This window comes from Oncorhynchus masou, chromosome 5 (genome assembly GCF_036934945.1).
Source record: "Oncorhynchus masou masou isolate Uvic2021 chromosome 5, UVic_Omas_1.1, whole genome shotgun sequence".
Lineage (NCBI taxonomy): Eukaryota > Metazoa > Chordata > Actinopteri > Salmoniformes > Salmonidae > Oncorhynchus > Oncorhynchus masou.
The window spans coordinates 10704792-10728210 of NC_088216.1; the positions used below are offsets into that span (position 1 = coordinate 10704792).

The 23419-nt window shown below is 41.4% G+C and overlaps 3 non-coding genes and 1 pseudogene across 3 annotated transcripts; 3 read left to right on the forward strand and 1 right to left on the reverse strand.

Moving 5' to 3' along the window:
• Positions 1–814: 814 nt before the first annotated feature.
• Positions 815–1757, reverse strand: LOC135525928 (zinc finger protein ZFP2-like; annotated as a pseudogene).
• Positions 1758–5000: 3243 nt separating this feature from the next.
• trnai-uau (transfer RNA isoleucine (anticodon UAU)) lies at positions 5001–5094 on the forward strand. The gene is made up of 2 exons: positions 5001–5038; positions 5059–5094. It is a non-coding gene; the product is annotated as a tRNA-Ile (tRNA).
• Positions 5095–6268: 1174 nt separating this feature from the next.
• Positions 6269–6363, forward strand: trnai-uau (transfer RNA isoleucine (anticodon UAU)). Its single transcript has 2 exons — positions 6269–6307; positions 6328–6363. It is a non-coding gene; the product is annotated as a tRNA-Ile (tRNA).
• A 1174-nt stretch (positions 6364–7537) lies between these two features.
• Positions 7538–7631, forward strand: trnai-uau (transfer RNA isoleucine (anticodon UAU)). The gene is made up of 2 exons: positions 7538–7575; positions 7596–7631. It is a non-coding gene; the product is annotated as a tRNA-Ile (tRNA).
• The last annotated feature ends 15788 nt before the right edge of the window (positions 7632–23419 follow it).

Sequence of the window (23419 nt, forward strand, 5' to 3'; positions counted from 1 at the left end):
TGCTTCTAGAACTCTAGTCTTCCTAAAACTCACTGGCTTTTAGAACTCTCATCTGAGTGCATAAATCGTGATCCATGGTAACGCACTGGCTAAACGCACAACACAAATCTTTTTGACTGCCCACCTTTGAGACAATAAGCATCCAAGTTGTCCTTGCCACGGATATGTCTGATTTCAAGAGGAAACTCCTGCAATATCCGTGTAACTTTCCACCTCACTGCGGAGCTTCTCTCTCTTTTCAGGGTTCACTCGATAGGCATGTTGTTGGATCGGGGCCCAGTCCCCAATGTCATGCTCTAGTACATTTGGGTTGGCAACCAAATGTACTGAACCCTGATATTCTAAAAGCGAATGAACCCTGCTATTCTAAAAGAAGGGCAACAACCTCTATATAATTATACCCAAAAAATGTCAGTTGATTGCATAAATAATTATGATTACTAAATGTTACATGAATTGTAAATCTGAAATATCAAACCCAAATGTACACCCCTTTGTTAATATGTATTGTATAATATAGAACATAAAGTCATAAATCACTGATATCGATTAGGGAAATCAGGATGTACATGATGCTGAAACGAACACAACTAAACAAAACAACTGGAAATGGGAGATATATTTTACCTCCCTGGTTAGAGGACAACCTGCAGAAGAGTCAGCTACATTTGGGAGTGATACATTTAAATGTAGGGGTCGCTAAACAAAGGAATGCAACACTTATTTGTCACCACTCATCGATATCATGCAAAAAAAAAATTGTGAGAGAGGAGGAAGATGAGGTTGCACGTCCTGTTAAAACTAACAGCTCATAAAACACACGGAATCTGGGAATAATGTGTACATCACTGTTTAGAGGACAACGTGTAGAAAACAGCTAGCTACAATTTGAAGTGTTGCATTTTGATTCAAGTGGGTCACCAACGTAACATGGTAAGTGTAACACAACTCTATTTGTGTTAGTCACTTTTTGTTAAATCACATAAATAGTACTCTTTCAATTCAGAGCCTGGATTTTTCCCAAGGCTAATATCCATATCACGCTGAAATCAATGGGGCAAACATTTAGGCTTCTACATTGTGAAATTTATTCAAATATTCCAACTACAATGTTAAAACATTCTACATTGTGACATTAATTCATTGATATCACGAAAAAACTCCTTCATGTATGTATTGTCAGATGTTTGATCAGATCTCTTTTATCAGAGTATATATTGACACACTGATCACAACTATAAGATTTCTCTCCTATGTGTGTTCTCTGATGTGATACCAGATGGCCAGATTGACCAAAACTCTTCCCACATTGATCACAGCTATAGGGTTTCTCTCCTGTGTGTTCTCTGATGAACTGTCAGCTGTCCAGATCGACCAAAACTCCTCCCACATTGACCACAGCTATAATGTTTCTCTCCTGTGTGTGTTTTCTGGTGACTTATCAGATTGCTTGATGCAGTAAACCTCATACCACATTGATCACAGCTATAAGATTTCTCTCCTGTGTGCTTTCTCTGGTGTACTGTAAGACTGCTAGATTTAGTAAAACTCCTCCCACATCGATCACAGCTGTAAGGTTTCTCTCCTGTGTGATTTCTCTGGTGCACTGTCAGATCGCAAGATGCACCAAAACTCTTCCCACATTACCCACAGCTATAAGGTTTCTCTCCTGTGTGTAGTCGCTGGTGTTGAGTCAGAGTGCCAGATGCAGCAAATCTCTTCCCACATTGAACACAGCTATAAGGTTTCTCTCCTGTGTGTATAGTTCACAGCTATAAGGTTTCTCTCCTGTGTGTATTCGCTGGTGTTGAGTCAGAGTGCTAGATGCAGCAAATCTCTTCCCACATTGAACACAGCTATAAGGTTTCTCTCCTGTGTGATTTCTCTGGTGCACTGTCAGATCGCAAGATGCACCAAAACTCTTCCCACATTGCCCACAGCTATAAGGTTTCTCTCCTGTGTGTAGTCGCTGGTGTTGAGTCAGAGTGCCAGATGCAGCAAATCTCTTGCCACATTGAACACAACTATAAGGTTTCTCTCCTGTGTGTATTCGCTGGTGTTGAGTCAGAGTGCCAGATGCAGCAAATCTCTTCCCACATTGAACACAGCTATAAGGTTTCTCTCCTGTGTGTATTCTCTGGTGCACTGTCAGATCTCTAGATTTACCAAAACTCTTCCCACATAGATCACAGCTATAAGGTTTCTCTCCTTTGTGTATTTGCTGGTGTTGAGTCAGAGTGCTAGATGCAGCAAATCTCTTCCCACATTGAACACAGCTATAAGGTTTCTCTCCTGTGTGATTTCTCTGGTGCACTGTCAGATCGCAAGATGCACCAAAACTCTTCCCACATTGCCCACAGCTATAAGGTTTCTCTCCTGTGTGTAGTCGCTGGTGTTGAGTCAGAGTGCCAGATGCAGCAATTCTCTTCCCACATTGAACACAACTATAAGATTTCTCTCCTGTGTGTATTCGCTGGTGTTGAGTCAGAGTGCCAGATGCAGGAAATCTCTTCCCACATTGAACACAGCTATAAGGTTTCTCTCCTGTGTGTGTTCTCTGGTGCAGATCTCGAGATTGACCAAAACTCTTCCCACATTGATCACAGCTATAAGGTTTCTCTCCTGTGTGTAGTCGCTGGTGTACTGTAAGACTGCTAGAGTTAGTAAAACTCCTCCCACATTGCCCACAGCTATAAGATTTCTCTCCTGTGTGTGTTTTCTGATGAATTTTAATGCCTGCTGAGGAGGTGAATCTCTTCCCACAGTCAGAGCAGCAGTGAGGTCTCTTCCCTGTGGATCTCTGCAGGTGTTCTGATCTGGAGAGACTCTTCTCTGCCTTTTTAGCATCATGAGGTTGTTGAGGCTCCCCAGAGGATCCACGACAGTCACGTCTCTCTCTCCTGTGTGATGACAAAGTCATACAGATGGTTAAAGGCCCACAACAGCAGAAATCCATTGTAAAGGGTGATGCCAACGTAGCCATGATGTTGTACAACAATTGAGGTCTGTAATGAATGTAATGATTTGACATTTGTCTTAAACTGAGCAAGAATAGTCATATATCGTCTTGTTTTCACATTAGTAGTAACAGCTAATATTGTAAACTAGAGATACGTTATTGATGTTGTTGAAACTCTAAGCAGTGTGCCAGATTACTTTTGGTCTCCAATATAGGCCCCATTCTGTGTTTGCTAAAATTGTATGAGGATACCGAGTGGGATGCAACCGTCCCCTATAGCAAAAGAAGTTAAAGAGGGGGATGACCGCGGAAGCGTTCCAATCTTTAGGAATCTCGGACGATACGAAAGAGAGGTTGAACAGACTAGTAATAGGGGTTGCCACCAAGGCGGCGGATAATTTTAGAAAGAGAGGGTTTGTACGGGTCCAGGTTTTGCAACTCTTTCAGAACATCAGCTATCTGGATTTGGGTGAAGGAGAAGCTGGGGTGGCTTGGGCAAGTAACTGCGGGGGGTGGGGAGCTGTTGACCGGGGTTGGGGTAGCCAGGAGGAAGGCTTGGCCAGCCGTTGAGAAATGCTTGTTGAAGTGTTCGATAATCATGGATTTATCGGTGGTGACCGTGTTACCTAGCCTCAGTGCAGTGGGCAGCTGGGAGGAGGTGCTCTTGTTCTCCATGGACTTCCCAGTGTCCCAGAACTTTTTGGAGTTAGAGCTACAGGATGCACATTTCTGCCTGAAGAATTTGGCCTTGCTTCTCTGACTGACTGCTTGTAATGGTTCCTGACTTCCATGAACAGTTGCATATCGCGGGGACTATTCGATGCTTTTGCAGTCCGCCACAGGATGTTTTTATGCTGGTCAAGGGCAGTCAGGTCTGGAGTGAACCAAGGGCTATATCTGTTCTTAGTTCTGCATTTTTTGAACGGAGCATGCTTATCTAAAATGGTGAGGAAGTTACTTTTAAAGAATGACCAGGCATCCTCAACTGATGGGGATGAGGTCAATATCCTTCCAGGATACCCGGGCCAGGTTGATTAGAAAGGCCTGCTCACAGAAGTGTTTTAGGGAGCGTTTGACAGTGATGAGGGGTGGTCGTTTGACTCGGATCCTTAGCGGACACAGGCAATGAGGCAGTGATTGCTGAGATCCTGGTTGAAGACAGCGGAGGTGTATTTGGAGGGCCAGTTGGTCAGGATGACATCTATGGGGGTGCCCTTGTTTACAGATTTAGGGTTGTACCTGGTGGGTTCCTTGATGATTTGTGTGAGATTGAGGGCATCGAGCTTAGATTGTAGGACTGCCAGGGTGTTAAGCATATCCAGTTTAGGTCACCTAACAGAACAAACTCTGAAGCTAGATGGGGGGCGATCAATTCACAAATGGTGTCCAGGGCACAGCTGGGAGCTAAGGGGGGTCGGTAGCAGGCGGCAACAGTGAGAGGCTTATTTCTGGAGAGATTCATTTTTAAAATTAGTAGTTCAAACTGTTTGGGTATTCCTTTGCAGGCTATCTCTGCAGTAGACTGCAACTCCTCCCCCCTTGGCAGTTCTATCTTGACGGAAAATGTTATAGTTGGGTATGGAAATCTCAGAATTGTTGGTGGTCTTCCTGAGCCAGGATTCAGACACGGCAAGGACATCAGGGTTTGCAGAGTGTGCTAAAGCAGTGAGTAAAACAAACTTAGGGAGGAGGCTTCTGATGTTGACATGCATGAAACCACGGCTTTTTCGATCACAGAAGTCAACAAATGAGGGTGCCTGGGGAAATGCAGGGCCTGGGTTTACCTCCACATCACCCGCGGAACAGAGGAGGACTGGTATGAGGGTGCGGCTAAAGGCTATCAAAACTGGTCGCCTGGAGCGTATACAGCAATTCGATGACAAGGTTATGAGTTAAGAATCACTCCATTTGTGGTTCGAACCCACGAATACGAGATTAAGAGTCTCATGCTCGACCGTCTGAGTTGGCCAGGAAGGAAAATTGACGGCTTGACTCGGACCGAATATTGTACATCTATGTTTGTGCAAAATATGGTAATCAGGCTCCTGTGGCGCAATCGGTTAGCGCGTGGTACTTATACAGCAGTATGCAGCGAAGCAATGCCGAGGTTGTGAGTTCGAGCCTCACCAGGAGCATGTACTTTTCTTGAACCCTCTGCCTGTCTATTTAATGTCCAGAAAAGGAGCATTTTTCAATCCATTTCGGAGGACATTTCACAAGTATGTCATTGAGATACGAGGTCAGAGTACAGGCACAGCTCGTATTCAAATCCTAAGTCTTCTGACCCTGAGATTAAGAGTGTCATGCTCTACCGACTGAGCGAACCAGGCATCTCAACGGTAATATTCACCTGGTCCGAATATCGTACAGCTCCGTTTGTGGAAAATATGGTGATCAGTGAGAGTGTTGTTAAAGGATCCTGTTGTGCAATTGGTTTGCCTGTTTTACTTATACAGTAGTTTACGTATAACTAATAGGTATGTCATTGAGATAACAGGTCAGAGTGCAGGCACAGCTCGTATTCAAATTCAGTGTTCTGTATTCCCAGCTGTGGTGACCAGCTGACCACAAGTCAGCAATACAGGGTGGCGAGACTGCTCGAAAGTCCAAGCGGATGGCTGTTTGCGAAGTGAGTTGGTGCTTCGGCAGAGAAAATAACCACTTAACTTGGGGCTTGAACCGACATCCCTGAGATTAAGAGTCTCTTTCTCTACCGACTGAGATAGCCAGATACCTCTACATTAATATTGACTTGGTCCGAATATCGTTCAGCTCCATTTCTGCAAAATATGGTGATCAGTGAGAGTGTTGTTGATGGATCCTGTGGTGCAGTCTGTTAGCGTGTTGTACTTATACAGCAGTATACAAAAATTAGATGACAAGGTTATGAGTTCAAGCCCCATCAAGAGCAAGTATTCTTCTTGAAGCCTCTGCCTGTCTATTTCTTGTCCATAAAAGGAGCATTTCTTCAATCCATTTTGGAGGACGTTTCATAGATAATAGGTATGTCATTGAGACGACAGGTCTGAGTGCAGGCAGATATAGAATACAAAATCATCGTCTTCTCTATCACCAGCTATGCCTGACACGTCAGCAATGCAGGGTGGCAAGCCTGCTCGAAAGTCCAAGCGGATGGCTGTTTGCGAAGTGTGTTGGTGCTTCGACTCAGAAAATAATCACCACATTTGTTGTTCGAATACGAGATTAAGAGTCTCATGCTCCACCTTCTGAGTTGGCCAGTTTGGTCAATTGTCGGCTTGACTCGGACCGAATATTGTACATCTATGTTTGTCCAAAACATGGTAATCAGGCTCCTGTGGCGCAATCGGTTAGCGCGTGGTACTTATACAGCAGTATGCAGCGAAGCAATGCCGAGGTTGTGAGTTCGAGCCTCACCAGGACCATGTACTTTTCTTGAACCCTCTGCCTGTCTATTTAATGTCCAGAAAAGGAGCATTTTTCAATCCATTTCGGAGGACATTTCACAAGTATTTCATTGAGATAACAGTTCAGAGTACAGGCACAGCTCGTATTCAAATCCTAAGTCTTCTGACCCTGAGATTAAGAGTGTCATGCTCTACCGACTGACGAACCAGGCATCTCAACGGTAATATTGACCTGGTCCGAATATCGTACAGCTCCGTTTGTGGAAAATGTGATGATCAGTGAGAGTGTTGTTAATGGATCCTGTTGTGCAATTGGTTTGCCTGTTTTACTTATACAGTAGTATACATATAACTAATAGGTATGTCATTGAGATAACAGGTCAGAGTGTAGGCACAGCTCATATTCAAATTCAGTCTTCTGTATCACCAGCTGTGGTGACCAGCTGTCCACAAGTCAGCAATACAGGGTGGCGAGACTGCTCGAAAGTCCAAGCGGATGGCTGTTTGCGAAGTGAGTTGGTGCTTCGGCAGAGAAAATAACCACTTAACTTGGGGCTTGAACCCACGACCCTGAGATTAAGAGTCTCATTCTCCACCGACTGAGCTTGCCAGATACCTCTACAGTAATATTGACTTGGTCCGAATATCGTTCAGCTCCATTTCTGCAAAATATGGTGATCAGTGAGAGTGTTGTTGATGGATCCTGTGGTGCAGTCTGTTAGCGTGTTGTACTTATACAGCAGTATACAAAAATTAGATGACATGGTTATGAGTTCAAGCCCCATCAAGAGCAAGTATTCTTATTGAAGCCTCTGCCTGTCTATTTCTTGTCCATAAAAGGAGCATTTATTCAATCCATTTTGGAGGACGTTTCATAGATAATAGGTATGTCATTGAGAAGACAGGTCTGAGTGCAGGCAGATACAGAATACAAAATCATCGTCTTCTCTATCACCAGCTATGCCTGACACGTCAGCAATGCAGGGTGACAAGCCTGCTCGAAAGTCCAAGCGGATGGCTGTTTGCGAAGGGTGTTGGTGCTTCGGCTCAGAAAAGAATCACCCCATTTGTGCTTCGAATACGAGATTAAGAGTCTCATGCTCCACCGTCTGAGTTGGCCAGGTTGCTCAATTGTCGGCTTGACTCGGACCGAATATTGTACATCTATGTTTGTCCAAAATATGGTAATCAGGCTCCTGTGGCGCAATCGGTTAGCGCGTGGTACTTATACAGCAGTATGCAGCGAAGCAATGCCGAGGTTGTGAGTTTGAGCCTCACCAGGAGCATGTACTTTTCTTGAACCCTCTGCCTGTCTATTTAATGTCCAGAAAAGGAGCATTTTTCAATCCATTTCGGAGGACATTTCACAAGTATGTCATTAGGATAACAGGTCAGAGCACAGGCACAGCTCGTATTCAAATCCTTAGTCTTCTGACCCTGAGATTAAGAGTGTCATGCTCTACCGACTGAGCGAACCAGGCATCTCAACGGTAATATTGACCTGGTCCAAATATCGTACAGCTCCGTTTGTGGAAAATATGGTGATCAGTGAGAGTGTTGTTAATGGATCCTGTTGTGCAATTGGTTTGCCTGTTTTAATTATACAGTAGTATACGTAAAACTAATAGGTATGTCATTGAGATAACAGGTCAGAGTGCAGGCACAGCTCGTATTCAAATTCAGTCGTCTGTATCACCAGCTGTGGTGACCAGCTGTCCACAAGTCAGCAATACAGGGTGGCGAGACTGCTCGAAAGTCCAAGCGGATGGCTGTTTGCGAAGTGAGTTGGTGCTTCGGCAGAGAAAATAACCACTTAACTTGGGGCTTGAACCGACATCCCTGAGATTAAGAGTCTCATTCTCTACCGACTGAGATAGCCAGATACCTCTACATTAATATTGACTTGGTCCGAATATCGTTCAGCTCCATTTCTGCAAAATATGGTGATCAGTGAGAGTGTTGTTGATGGATCCTGTGGTGCAGTCTGTTAGCGTGTTGTACTTATACAGCAGTAAAAAAAATTAGATGATGTCGTCCATCGGGATTCCCTCCAAGAAAGAAGATGCTCTGGATTGATCATCAGGAGTCAGATGTGAAGGAGGAGGTTGATCATCAGGAGTCAGATGTGAAGGAGGAGGTTGATCATCAGGAGTCAGATGTGAAGGAGGAGGTTGATCATCAGGAGTCAGATGTGAAGGAGGAGGTTGATCATCAGGAGTCAGATGTGAAGGAGGAGGTTGATCATCAGGAGTCAGGTGTGAAGGAGGAGGTTGATCATCAGGAGTCAGATGTGGAGGAGGTTGATCATCAGGAGTCAGATGTGAAGGAGGAGGTTGATCATCAGGAGTCAGATGTGAAGTAGGAGGTTGATCATCAGGAGTCAGATGTGAAGGAGGAGGTTGATCGTCAGGAGTCAGATGTGAAGGAGGAGGTTGATCATCAGGAGTCAGATGTGAAGGAAGAGGTTGATCATCAGTGAACCTCTAGGATTGTGGCTGGGCTGGCGTTTCCACTTCCAGCTTGGTCATATATTTTGGAGAGTATTCAGACCCGTTAACTTTTTTTGAGAAACAGACAAGTCCTCAACTGGCAGCGTTCATGAAATAGTACCCGCAAAACACCAGTCTCAACGTCAACAGTGAAGAGGAGACTCCGGGATGCTGGCCTTCTCGGCAGAGTTCCTCTGTCCAGTGTCTGTTATTTTGCCCATCTTAAACTTTTCTCTTTACTGGCCAGTCTGAGATATGGCTTTTTCCTTGCATCTCTGCCAGTCATCCTGACATGACAATGCCACCAGCCATACTGCTCATTCTGTGCATGATTTCCTGCAATACTGCCATGGCCAGCGAAGGGCCCAGATCTCAATCCTATTGATCACGCCTGGGACCTGTTCGATTGGAGGGTGAGGTCTAGGGCCATTCCCCATTCCCCCCAGAAATGTCTGGGAACGTGCAGGTGCCTTGGTGGAAGAGTGGGGTAACATCTCACAGCAAGAACTGGCAAATCTGGTGCAATCCATGAGGAGGAGATGCACTGCAGTACTTAATGCTGCTGGTGGCCACACCAGATTTTGAACCCCCTCTTTGTTCATGGACATATTATTCAATTTCTGTTAGTCACATGTCTGAGAATCTTGTTCAGTTTGTATCAGTTGTTGAATCTTATGTTCATACAAATATTTACACATGTTAAGTTTGCTGAAAATAAATGCAGTTGATAGTGAGAGGATGTTTCTTTTTTTGCTGAGTTGATGTCCTATAATTTTGTTGGACAAGTTTGCTTATCACCAAAAGAAAACAACTTCCATTTCACATAATAATCAACTACAATGCATCACCTTCTACAATATAAACATGGTGTAGACTGGCTGTCAATAATTAAAAACAAGAAAAAGACATATTTTTCCCCACAAGCTTCTAGAACTCTCGTCTTATAAAACTCACTTGCTTCTAGAACTCCCGTCTTATAAAACCCACTCGCTTCTAGAACTCTCGTCTTCCTAAAACTCACTAGCTTCTAGAACTCTCATCTTCCTAAAACCCACTCGCTTCTAGAACTCTCATCTTTCTAAAACCCACTAGCTACTAGAACTCTCATCTTCCTAAAACCCACTAGCTTCTAGAACTCTCATCTTTCTAAAACCCACTCGCTTCTAGAACTCTCATCTTCCTAAAACCCACTAGCTACTAGAACTCTCATCTTCCTAAAACCCACTAGCTTCTAGAACTCTCATCTTTCTAAAACCCACTAGCTACTAGAACTCTCATCTTCCTAAAACCCACTAGCTTCTAGAACTCTCATCTTTCTAAAACCCACTAGCTACTAGAACTCTCATCTTCCTAAAACCTACTAGCTTCTAGAACTCTCATCTTTCTAAAACCCACTAGCTTCTAGAACTCTCATCTTTCTAAAACCCACTAGCTACTAGAACTCTCATCTTCCTAAAACCCACTAGCTTCTAGAACTCTCATCTTTCTAAAACCCACTCGCTTCTAGAACTCTCATCTTCCTAAAACCCACTAGCTACTAGAACTCTCATCTTCCTAAAACCCACTAGCTTCTAGAACTCTCATCTTTCTAAAACCCACTAGCTACTAGAACTCTCATCTTCCTAAAACCCACTAGCTTCTAGAACTCTCATCTTTCTAAAACCCACTAGATACTAGAACTCTCATCTTCCTAAAACCTACTAGCTTCTAGAACTCTCATCTTTCTAAAACCCACTAGCTTCTAGAACTCTCATCTTCCTAAAACCCACTAGCTATTAGAACTCTCATCTTCCTAAAACCCACTAGCTGATAGAACTCTCATCTTTCTAAAACTCACTAGCTTCTAGAACGCTCGTCTTCTAAAACTCACTACCTTCTAGAACTCGTCTCCTTAGAACAAGTCTCCAATACAGAAAAACGTGTCAAAATAAATTGTGATCCATGGAAAAGCACTGGCTTAACGCAAAACACAAATATTTTTTGACTGCCCTCCCTTGAAACAATCAGCAACCAAGTTGTCCTTACCACGGACATGTCTGAGTTCAAGAGGAAACTCCTGTAATATCCGTAGTAACTTTCTACCTCACTGCAGAGCTTCTCTCTCTCTTCTCAGGGTTCACTCGATAGGCATGTTGTAGGATCGGGGCCCAGTCTCCAATATCATGCTCTAGTACATTTGGGTTGGCACATCTGAGAATGATCCCTGATATTATAGAAGCAGGGCAACAATGTCAATATAATTGTACCCAAAAATTGTCAGTTGGTTGCATAAATAATTATGAATACTAAATGTTACATTAATTAGAAATATAAAAACAAATGTACCACTACTTTGATAATATGTATTGACAATACTTCACTTAATGGTGAGGCATGGTATAATAAAACATGTATCTTTTGTCAGGCTGAATGTTTGAAATATGAGGTGATTTGAGTCATGCTTCTTCAGTAGTGGAATAAAGACAATTAGCACTTGAGTGTTGTCAAGAAATGCTGGAGTGATGTAGGATTGTTAATAAAATTGATTATAGACCAATGTATTATACTGTGTCCATGTGTATAGGCTGCAAGTACCTTGAAATTAAGTTGTTTTAAAGTCATTGAAAAAAACAACCCAAAACAACATTTTCAACTTTCACATTCAACTACAACCGAACGAATATTGGACGTTGGGCATAGCCTTCTTTTCAATGTCTTTCCAATTAAAAAATTTTTCTCCAAGTTTCCAAATCAATAACTGTCACGAGAATGTCTAGTTCCAATGATATGAACTCAAAACTCACGATCTACTTTGACCTATTCCCCAGTCAGACTGGATGAATTGGACAAAGTCCCAGAATTTCTGCAAAGGGTAAGTTCTTTATTCAGAGAGCTCCGAAAATCATACAAGCACACAGCCTTTTATACCTCACATTTGGTCATATAAATACCCCTACTCTTCTCAAACACTGTCAATGCTGGTTACAAGTCTTCTCCAACACATACATTGCTTATCATATCCTGAAACATGTTACATAATCTACTGCAAGCCTAACGGTTTCTCCCCTCCCTGGGTGGGGAGACCTCCTTCCTGTTATCAGTTTTACAGTGGTCACAAGTTGTCTGTCACAAGATGTCTGTTAACAGGTCCTCTTTCCCTTGAATGTCTCACTTGAATTGCTAAATAGTAAAGCCTTAACTTGTCCTACGCACACACATTAGAGAATTACAGTCGATTAATTCTAATTCTTTACACAGTTACGTTTCAGGGTGGAATCCTTTAGTTATTACCTTAAACATATAAATTCCATTTTCAATAACCAATATGCAGAAACAGTTTGTGATATATTGAAAGCCAAAACATAAAATTTGCTATATACACAAACATCTGCCACAATAATCATATTACTTGTATTTGGGATAGCCCAATGTCAAAACACAGTTTTAACATGTCCAAATCAATAACCAATATGCAGGAACAGTTTGGGGATAAATTGAAAACCTAAACATAACATGTGCTATATACACAAACATCTGCCACAATAATCATATTACTTGAATTTTTCTTAAACAAGCACCTGAAATAAACTGCACAAGCACCAGAAACACTGTTGTTTTGACAAGTAGCAATAAATCAATGATATCGATTAGGGGGGAAATCAGGTTGTACGTGCTGTTGAAACGAACACAACTAAATAAACAAATGGAAATGGGAGATATATTTCACCTCACTGGTTAGAGGACAACCTGCAGAAGACAGTCAGCTACATTTTGGAGTGATGCATTCAAATGTAGGGGTCGCTAAACAAAGGAACGCAACACTTATTTGTCATCACTCATCAATATCATGTTGAAATCAATTGTGCGAAAGGAGGGAGATGAGGTTGCACGTCCTGTTAAATCTAACGCAGCAAAAAAACACACGGAATCTGGGAATAATGTGTACTTCCCTGGTTAGAGGACAACTTGTAGAAAACAGCTGGCTACATTTTGATTCAAGTGGGTGGTCAAATTGGTAAGTGTAACACAACTCTTTTTTTTGTCACTTTAAAAAAAATCTCATAAATAAAATATCCATATCATGTTGAAATTAATAGAACAGGTGAGAAACATTTAGGGTTCTACATTGTGACATCATTAAAATAATCCAACAATGTTAAAACATTCTATATTGTGACATTATTTCATTGATATCATGAAACAACTCCTTCATGTATTTTCTGATGTTTAATCAGAGATCTTTTATCAGAGTACTTTTTCCCACATTGATTACAGCTATAAGGTTTCTCTCCTGTGTGTGTCCGCTGGTGTATAGTCAGATAGCTAGATGTCGTAAAACGCTTCCCACATTGATCACAGCTATAAGATTTCTCTCCTGTGTGTATTCTCTGGTGTAAAGTCAGATGGTCAGATCTAGTAAAACTCTTCCCACATTGATCACAGCTATACAATTTCTCTCCTGTGTGTGTTCTCTGGTGTAAAGTCAGCTGGCCAGATGAAGTAAAACTCTTCCCACATTGATCACAGCTATAAGGTTTCTCTCCTGTGTGTGTTCTCTTGTGTACAATGAGATAGCTAGATGAAGAAAAACTCTTCCCACATGAGCACAGCCATATGGTTTGTCTCTTTTGTGTAATCTTTGATGTATTTTAAGTTTTACTGAAGAGTTTAATCTTTTACCATAGTCAGAGCAGCAGTGAGATTTCTCTCCTGTGTACACTCGCTGGTGTATTTTAAGTTCTGATGAAGATTTGCAACCTTTCCCACAGTTAGAGCAGAAGTGAGATTTCTTCCCTGTGGTTCTCTGCTGGTGTTTCTTGAGGAGTTCTGATCTGGAGAGACTTTTCTCTGCCTCATGATGTTGTTGAGGCTCCCCAGAGGATCCACGATAGTCACATCTCTCTCCTGTGTGAACAAGGTCAGACAGATGTTTAAAGGCCCACAACACCAGAACTCCACTGTTTATTTGAGGTAAAAGGTGATGCCCAGAGCATCCCCATGAAGTTGTACAACAATTGTAAAATTATTTTACAATTGTCTTAAGACAGTCTAAACCTAAGCAGTGTGGCAGACGACCTTTGGTCTCCAAAAAAGGCCCCTTTCTGTGTTTGCTAAAAGTGCGGCATGAGGGCAACGCACACACAATTTCATTGCAGAAGCTCCTCCATGCTAATGAGGAAACCGATGTAGTATATCTGCCTGGAGGAAAAATGGTGAGCAGATTTTCTTTTTCACAATGTATTCTGAAGATTACAGTGCAAGATCAGGAGAGCTACTGAAGGTAACTCACATTAAGTTCTGTCTATTCACCAATTCACCACCGTGGGGGAAAACTCAGGGAAGTTCTCAAAGGCTGACAGCAAAAATAGCCTACATTTACAGGTTGCTTATAAGTGCATTTCACATTACTTTTGGAATATAATTGTACGGCTCGCTTGAATCAAAAATCAAATCAAATCAAATGTATTTGTCACATACACATGGTTAGCAGATGTTAATGCGAGTGTAGCGAAATGCTTGTGCTTCTAGTTCTGACAATGCAGTAATAACCAACAAGTAATCTAACTAACAATTCCAAAACTACTACCTTTTGCTGGAGGGCAGGTAGTTTGCCCCCGCTGATGCATTGTGCAGAACTCACTACCGTCTGGAGAGCCTTAAAAAAAAAAGTTACTTATAATTTTAATTTAGATAGAATGTAGATTAATCACAGACAATGATTTTGAGATACTATTATAAATTAAAGGAAACTGTTCCACGAAAATGTGCATATGAAAATCATAACTGGCACGCAGATTGGTAGAAATGGTCAGATAAATTTGCACTCCAAATGTAGGTTGCCGACTACTTGTGTAGCCTATTACCGGCAATGTCAGAATTTACAAAGGCCACCAGAAGGAGGTGGTTCGGTTAGTCTTTTCTCTTCTGGTTAGACTATATTGATGCAACGGCATGAAAATAATCTGGTTGAATATTATACAATGACTTATCAACAGCTTTAACAATTTGACCTCCACAGGAAATCTACACTGGTCATTCTAGAATATACTATATAGCCTATAAACCTGGTTAAACTATCATTATGACATCATGGATGAAATCTAGAATATACTATACACCCTCGAAATTAAAATATAATTTTGACCTCATGGATGAACAGTCTTTATATTATTAGGGTCCTGATGGGGTACAACAGTTGAACTAAGCTCATGAGGCATGTGTTATATTCTTCAAGAATCAATGACTATAAATAAATAATTTAAAAGTAAAAAAATGGATGTAGCATTGCATATTTCCCCTTTAACACCAAACATCAGTCCAACAACTGCAGAGTTTGTGCCTCTGTTTTGAAAGACAGTACTTACTTGTGTTAATCAGGGCCCGGTTTCTCAAAACCATCTTAAGGCTAAGTACATTGTTAGAACCATTGGACACCTGAATATGCGTTTGGGAAACCGGGCCCAGATATCCAGTTTCCTCGTCTTCTTCCTCCTCCTTTTTGGATGTGACAGTCACCTCCTCCTCCTCCTCTTTCACTCCAAAAACCGCATCCTCCTCTTTCTCTTCCTCCTCTTCTTTTACTTTCACTCTGAACGTATCTTCCTCTTCTTTAACTGAGACGTCTTTCTCTTCTTCTTTCAGCGTAACAGCCTCACCCTCTACTTGTTTTTGTATTGTAACTTCTTCCTCCTCTTTCACCAGAGCGTCTTTCTCCGTCCAGCAGAGCACCTCTTCTTTATCAGGAGGAGAGCAGCTTTGTGAACTCATGGTCAGAGATGTTAGCTAGCTAGGCTAATGCTAACTTAACCAGCCCGCTAGCTGACAAATAACAACACCGTAAATATGAAATTAAATCGGATAACTAACTACAGTAGTAAGTTTAAAATACAGTGGCTAATAAACACGAAAGCGGTTTATTGGTTCGTCTATTTTGTCCTGCAAGCTACCGAGGTGGCTGACGAACAGTTGCTGCTGTTGAAAGAAGCGTTCCGTCCACTAGATTATACGTCACACCAGCAGTATCGCCTTACATTCCCAGACCGCCATCTGCTGACTGGAGTGGGTAACGCAGTTGTGTAAAATGGAGATTATATCTTCAGACAACTAGTTAGTGTAGGAAGCATGAGTTTTTACTCACCAGTGTAACAATACAGTGTGGTTAAAAAATTAGTAAGCTAGTTGTAGTCACTTTATGGTTACCTATAAGAACAAACAGTTATGTTTTTGCGTTATTACATATTTATTAACTTATTTCGGGAAATCTTCTAAACTACCCACAATGCACTATTTCCCAACGTCATATGGATGATCAACTCTGTGCTACCGAGTTTGTATGCCAGTGTAACGACCGAGGTAAAGACAGTTTGAAATTGGATATTAGACAGATATTTGCGCTTTCATACCTCAATAGCTTTCAAACCACTTGAGCCACAGACTCCACATAAGTGTCATGATGTTGGAAATATTGCGCACAACATTGCACAGTTCTTATTTTCACGATTTGGACATTAATTATCTTTCCAAAGCTAATACACATGTGGAAATGTGAGCAACATTTTGTTTTCCTTGTTGAATTAGTTAGGGAGCGTAAACAAAGTACAAACTTTTTTTACATTCAAATTTCAATAGGTCCTTGGTCATGTGATCTACTGACTTCAAACAAGGTTCAGAATGTCCACTGACTACCCTTCTATATTGCACACACTTAAGTTTGTCCATTTTCATCTCACATGGTTTTACATTATTTTTATATTTTATTAAAATTCAATAGCTCCTTGGTCGTGTGACCTATTGTCTGCTGACTACCCTTCCATATTGTACACCCTTGTTTGTGTAGTGTAAAATCACATGGGCTAACATACATTTTTCATAGTTTTATAGTTTCAAATTTGCAATAGCTCCTTGGTCATGTCAATTACACACCTAAGAAGCGTGCAGTGGATATACACCCATATTGCATAACATCTAGTCATGTCTCTTCTATATTGTTGCACATTCATATTAGTTTGACAGTGAGATGGTTCAGTCCAGTGTGGTGTTTACCATTTTCTTTAATATTTATCTACAATAATTGGTAGTTCTAAGTACTATTTTCCCTGTAGGAGAGAGACAGATAATATCTCCTTTTATAGTTAATATCAACCATAAAGGAAAAGGGCAAAGTACAAGAGTCATGTTATTGTCCAAAGCAGGGATGGAGAGTTAGCTGGTGAGGTAGGCTGCAGTGGGTTTGCTGGTCAATACAAATACTGAACATGTAACCACAGTAATGGTGGCCAGAAAATCAATGAATAAAAATGTAACATTGACAAATTAAACAGAAATTGTAGACCTTTAATCTTTTCCAACATGTCAACAGACACTTAACTTCAAATAAGTATGAAACATTTCACCATGTTAACTTCCTCTTTATCCCTGGTTGATGTACATGTCAGTGTTAACTTCCTCGTTATCCCTGGTTGATGTACATGTCAGTGTTAACTTCCTCTTTATCTCTGGTTGATGTACATGTCAGTGTTAACTTCCTCTTTATCCCTGGTCGATGTACATGTCAGTGTTAACTTTCTCTTTATCCCTGGTTGATGTACATGTCAGTGTTAACTTCCTCTTTATCCCTGGTTGATGTACATGTCAGTGTTAACTTCCTCTTTATCCCTGGTTGATGTACATGTCAGAGCCTCTTCAGTGTTGATGGGGTAGAGCAGACATTTTTAACAACAAAGACTGCACTTCCAGTTTGTGTTCTTTACTCTGGTGAACTCTTTGGTCTTCATTCCGAGGCACAGCACATGGAACCCCCGTTGGCATGCAAAACATTCAATCTAAAACAAAGCGGAACACGTTATAAGTAATATCAAATATCAATGCAGTATGACGAATTAGCCATCCATTCTGTTATATCATAAATGGTCTTACATGCCGTCACTGTTGTCAAAAGATTATAAACATGTTAAATAAAGTTACTAACCCTGTCAGTCTGGGCCACATCCAGGTTCTTCATCAGTGGCACACATGAAGCAGGCTTTGTTGAACTCTGAAATCATAGGCATGAACTGAACATATGGCTGTCCCACACAACTACATAAAAATAAAGAATTTACATTTACTTTGAATGAAATGTCATTACATACCAGACATTTTTAGTATTTCCTCAGCCATTTATTTATGCAGTTGCTCCATGTGTTTTTGAAGGTTCCATATCAATTTGGGATGTTGGAAGTTCTGTGCAACTTCCTTGGCCATCTACACCAACAAATAAAATAGACTTTTTGACCTAATTGTCACATAACAGCTAACCATTCATTATTGAAAATATAACTATCAAACCTACATTACAAAGACCCCACAGCTGAAGGTGTCCTGCTGCATGGTGGGAGTTATTTCCCCTCCCTTCCACTTTATGTCCACCCAGTCGTCCTTTCCATGGCAGGATCTTCTCATTTTGAAGTATTCTCTTTTTTATGTAAACATAATGGAATTCTGATTAGTTATAGGCAAATGAATACACAAGCCAAATGTGTATGCTGTTTTCACTGTAATCTAGTAGTCATTTATTAGTAGAGGTAATTTCCTTTATGCCCCATTCTACACAGACTAAATTATAGGCACTGAACCATTTACAGGACAATAATACAAGTAGCATATAGGATCCAACCCTCACAAAGTGAATAAATGTAGAGCGTTTGTAGACTTCAAGAAAAAAATATTAAGTGACAGTTTCATCAGTACCTGCTTAAAGACAGTCATATCACAGATGACAGTGCCCACCAAATCTATGACAAAAGAGAATGAATTGTAAACACCAAAGTGTGTTTGTCAAAATAATATCTGAAAATGTCAGTTGTTGAACATAATACTTCTAGTTGCTAGAGCAACTTACTTAAAAATCGGGATTTTTGTTTTAGATTCCATCTCTCACAGTTGAAGTGAGAGATCATTTACCTATGATAAAAATCACAGACCTCTACATGCTAGTAGGAAAACCTGCAAAATCGGCAGTGTATCAAATACTTGTTCTTCCCACTGTATATATTTTTTATGCTTGTAAGACTATTCTTTGACACATTTTCACTTCCTTTGAAATTCCTATAGGACAGAACATGGACACAATGCAATTGGGATCAAGAAGAAGGTACAGATATGTTGTAGGACAGCTGCATTTGAAGTGGCCATTAAACCTACAAAGCAGTTAATACAAACTGAAATCTATTAGCATACAAATGTGTGCAAATGATCTTTTCAGACCTAAGATATGAATAAAGTCCATGGAATGGATATAGACAAAAAGAGAATTCAAGGACTAGCAGAGGTAGAGAGGTGAGGCAGGGGTGAGGACATCATCCCTGAAGGACAATACAGAAGAGGTATTTGCTCTTATTCCTTCCCTTTCTCTACTGTATTTTGTAATAAAATTAGCAAGTGTAGTAAGATCAATGCTTTACTAGGACTGGAGACCACAGCAGCGATCCTGCTCCTGCCCTACCTCTTCAATGAGGCCCCGAGTGGCCTTTATGTCCGTGACATGGTATGCTTATGCACCATTCATCTGTTTCTTCATAAACATAGGTGTGCATGCTTGTATAAACTACAGCTGAACATTTGTTATGGTCTTTGTTAATTGTATGTGTATTAATCTTTTCTTACTTTTGTTGACACAGATTTCACCGCTCTTCACTCCTTTACTGCATATCGGCGGAAATCCATTTCACCATGAGAGTGAAATCCCGCTGGCCTTTGATGGGGAGAACATCCACGCCCTCGAGGACGTCTCCATGGGACTTGGGGCTCTGCTTGGGCTGTATTTTTTATTTTCCCTTAAATTTCCCAAAAATGTCAGAAAAACACTTATGTTATTAAGTTACTGTGTTCTGGGGATAAGAGAAGTTGGGTGAAGTTACCAGGGCCGGTCATAAAGATGGTAAACTTCCAAACATAACTAAGTGAATGTGATATACAGTGCCTTGCGAAAGTATTCGGCCCCCTTGAACTTTGCGACCTTTTGCCACATTTCAGGCTTCAAACATAAAGATATAAAACTGTATTTTTTTGTGAAGAATCAACAACAAGTGGGACACAATCATGAAGTGGAACGACATTTATTGGATATTTCAAACTTTTTTAACAAATCAAAACTGAAAAATGTTCCATAGTTATACACAGCCCAATTTGGGATGACTATTATGGGGTGAAATAGCGGCCACAACAGACAGACCTGATATCGCCCCATAATTCGAAGTCCTTGGACGTCACGTGCTGAGGGGGTCTGACCAAAGATTATATTTAGCTACACTTTGTAGTACATTTTTACACAATGATAAATGTTTCTGATGCCACATCGCCCGTTTTCAAAGGGAGTCGTTGGTTTTTAGGGGCAGTCGCTTTTCAGCTTTTTGTCTGAAAGTATTTTCTCAACTGCGATACCGACTCCAGTCAGCAGATGGCGAGGTGTGTCTTTCAGGTGATTCTGCTACTGTGACATATAGTGAACGGGACGATTCTTCAACATCAACAGTTAGTCAGCCACCATGGTTCACTCTAACTGTATGGAAAAATGTGTATTCAATAAATATAGTGTAACCGATGTGAAATGGCTAGCCAGTTAGCGTTTCAATCGGTGACGTCACTTGCTCTGAGACCTTGAAGTAGTTGCTTTGCAACGATCGCGGCTTTTGTGGAGCGATGGGTAACGATGCCTCGAGGTTGGCTGTTGTTGATGTGTGCAGAGGATCCCTGGTTCGAGCCCAGCCCAGGTCGGGGCGAGGAGTGGGACGGAAGCGATACTATTACAATATCAACTCCTCTCATACTGGGAAGACACCCCGCCACCCCCTAAATTTTCAGGCCTTAAGGGCAGTTTTATTTCGATTGTCGTACCCGGTCGGAGAAATCCAGTAAGCGTTTTATAGTTTCATCGTTAGGGTAATTTATCCAAAAGTGGACACACTCCCATCAGTTTCTGAGACAACTGCCCAGACTTTGTAGACTGTTTAATAATGCTTAAACCTCATCTTTATCCAATTATCCATTAAAGATACCAACGCAAAACCTACGTTCATCTACATATGGGTTGCTTAAATTGTATCTAATTACATTCCCAGTTTTACTTTGTCAAATCTATAGTAATGAATACCCACATACAATTCATCATATTTTCATATTCACAGAATCCATATAAAACGTAAGAAATACTCAGCGACTTGTGACAACCATTCCATTTGCTTTTTCAAGGACTCTCCATAGCAACACAGCAGCTCTCTAAACATACTCCCAGCAGAATAAAAAAAAAAACTTTTGTTTCCCAATGACCATAGAATCCTCAACAGTTCTCTGAGACCAGACAATGACCATAGGATCCTCAACAGTTCTCTAACCTTTCAGAGACCACGGCAAAATCAAGCCTCCCAGGAACTATAGACCTCCTGCTGCTTTCTAAAATATCATCCTGTTTATTATCCAAATTTCAATAATCTGAGTAAGCATATTTCTATATGTTACTATCCAAATGTCAGATTAAGACTAATTTCCACATTCACACAACTCTCATATCAGTCACACAATGCTATTCCCAAACATACCTAATCAATTAGTTTTTCAACAATATTTTTACCTGCAGGAATATTTTCACCATTCTATCTCATGGTTAGTTCCTAGAATAATGCAACTCATACATTAATACTCAGAGCCTCCTGACTGGGCCCCGTTTACACCTCCACACAGGAATACACACTCAGGTCCTGACTCGGCCCGGTTTAAGCCTCCAAGGTGCCCCCTCGCATAGGAATACACACTCCGAGCCTCCTGACTGGGCCCTGTTTACACCCTCACACAGGAGTACACACTCAGGTCCTGACTCGGCCCTGTTTACACCTCCAAGGTGCTCCCTCGCATAGGAATACACACTCAGAGCCTACTGCCTCGGCTCCGTTTACATTTCCAAGGTGCCCCACTCACACAGAAATATACACTCAGAGCCTACGAGGATATTCTAAAAACTCACTTTAAAAAAACTAGGTGTATAGAATCTGCTCGCTGCCTCAGGTGGGTCCATCTGCTCTGTTCCCGAAGTGTGGTCTCCATGAGATTCCAAGTTTGAGGGATCCCTCGAGGACGATTTACCCAGGTCGTCAGGAGCGGTCACCAAGTCAAGATTCACATTGCCAAATGTGGTTGTTAATTTCTTTAATATCAAATGAGAAACAAACTTATCACACAAGTCAGATTTATTCTTAAACTAAATCTTTATTCACTTATTAATAAGGGAGCAGGTCAATACAACACACACATATAAAGTGAATCAATTGAGTGCTCTACGATAATATTGGCTGGTCAACAAATCACCCCCAGATGATTCGTTGAGAGCCACGAGACAAAAGTACAAAGGTCTTTTATAGCTAAGATACACCCCTTTCAGCCTACATGACCAACAACAGATGTATAGAACGGGTCACAAGGTTAAGATTTGTATGAAAGATACTTATAATTCTCAGCAGACAGTATCTGCTGTAAAAACAGTACTCTGTGTAGAAACCAGGGTCTGGCCCTGGGGTCATCTCTCCCTGGTTACATATAGAACAGAAACATTCACTCATAATCTGGAATACTGTCTCTAGGTTTTAATCACCCAAAAGACATTGTAAATCTCCTGTCAGTGTTTTCTCCAAGAGGCCCATCCTCAGTAGAACAGACACAATAGTTGTAAGAACCCTCTATTATGTTGCATAAAACAACCATTTGATACAATAAAAGTACAATAACATAATGTTGAAGTTTTGCTCTAAGTGTCCACTGAAAGTTGACTAGTAACAACAAATGGGACCTAAAAGACACCCACCATGAGACCCACTAAATCTGCCCAAGAAGAGGCAAACAAAAGAAAAACCCACAAACTTAAAAAGTTGGTGGTTGAAGATATCCCTCTAGTGGTGTGGGGGCTGTGCTTTGGCAAAGTGGGTGGGGTTATATCCTTCCTGTTTGGCCCTGTCCGGGGGTATCATCGGATGGGGCAACAGTGTCTCCTGACCCCTCCTGTCTCAGTCTCCAGTATTTATGCTGCAGTAGTTTGTGTGTCAGGGGGCTAGGGTCAGTTTGATATATCTGGAGTACTTCTCCTGTCTTATCCGGTGTCCTGTGTGAATTTAAGTATGCTCTCTCTAATTCTTTCTTTCTCACTCTTGGAGGACCTGAGCCCTAGGACCAGGCCTCAGGACTACCTGGCACGATGACTCCTTGCTGTCCTCAGTCCACCTGGCCGTGTTGCTGCTCCAGTTTCAACTGTTCTGCCTGCAGCTATGGAACCCTGACCTGTTCACCGGATGTGCTACCTGTCCCAAACCTGCTGTTTTCAACTCTCTAGAGACAGCAGGAACGGAAGAGATACTCTTAATGGTCGGCTATGAAAAGCCAACTGACATTTACTCCTGAGGTATTGATCTGAGGCACCCTCGACAACTACTGTGATTATTATTATTTGACCATGCTGGTCATTTATGAACATCTTGGCCATGTTCTGTTATAATCTCCACCCGGCACAGCCAGAAAAAGGCTGGCCACCCCTCATAGCCTTGTTCTTCTCTAGGTTTCTTCCAAGGTTTTGGCCTTTCTAGGGG